We start from the raw sequence: 1,195 nt of genomic DNA on the forward strand, positions 1-1,195 counted from the left end.
TGTCTTTCCTCTGGCCTTTGTGCAAACAATGGCCCTAGGGATACAGAGTCCCATGGAACAGCTTTGCACACAGGAAGGGACAGCCAGTCCTGAGATAATGCAAACCTAACAGCTATTGTGTGGTAATGGCTTTGCTTTAGGGAACAAACCAACCAACAAAATAGAAACACTTGTTCTTCGCATTAAATAGCTCCAAAACTGAATTTTCAAAATGGGTAGAGGTCCCATAGTCTCCCTAGGAGGTGAGATGAGCCCCTCTTATTCTGGACAGTACCAGACCAGCGCTCACGTCCCCCGTTTTCATTGTGTTTCCTCTCTACCAGAGGTTAACTGTACTAATCACACTAAAACAAAGCTAATAATTGCTCCTTGGAAGGGAGTACACCACCATGGACCGTTGCCACAGCCCTCTGAGAATTGCCCTAACTCTGCTCTGAGTAACTTCTCAGGGATTTTAACTCGGCCTGTCTTTAAGCTGAATGTTTATCATTTTCCTTTTTATTGTTTCTGGCTCCTCCCCTGCCTTTGAAGTTTCAGAAATCTTTAAGCATTTGGCTGGTGTCTCCGTACACCGCAGGTCTTCTCCCTCTCGGAGGGCGCCTGGCCAAGAGAAAGGAACCGGAGCTCCCCTCTTGGCTGTGCCTATAAAACAGTCAGATGGCTCTGCAGCCTGCCATTTGAAACGTGAGCTGGGCTTAAAGTACAGATAATGCAGTGTGTTCCAAGGAGATTAGAATTGATCCCAGTGGGATTCCGGGTGAATGGAGAGGGAGGGTGCCGAGACCTCAGCACACCGTGTAACCCTCCGCACTCCAGACCGCACCATCTAAAGGGGAATGTCAAGGGCACGGAGCTGCTCCCCTCCTTCCCCATGATCACCCTGATTGTGAAAAGTTACAGGAGTTTACAGCTGTCCATTTTCCACAAAAGTACCATTTGGTCACCTCCATCAAGAGTTATCCTTTTTTTGGCCTCAACAATCCCAGATCTCATAGTTTCCTCACATGGGGGGCGGGGGGAACCATGCTACTTCTTTTGCTGTCCCCCAACACTAAAAGAGGGAGAAAATTCCTCCCCACCTCCCAACTCACTGGAGTTCTCAGCTTTTTTGACGTTCTGAAAGAAGAGGTGAACTTTAGCCACCATTCCATAAGGAAACCCTGGATATCCCAGCTCAGAGCCCAGAATGAACTTT

The sequence above is a fragment of the Orycteropus afer genome, unplaced genomic scaffold (assembly GCF_000298275.1).
Source record: "Orycteropus afer afer isolate SDZICR_OR568_19922 unplaced genomic scaffold, OryAfe1.0 scaffold00320, whole genome shotgun sequence".
NCBI lineage: Eukaryota > Metazoa > Chordata > Mammalia > Tubulidentata > Orycteropodidae > Orycteropus > Orycteropus afer.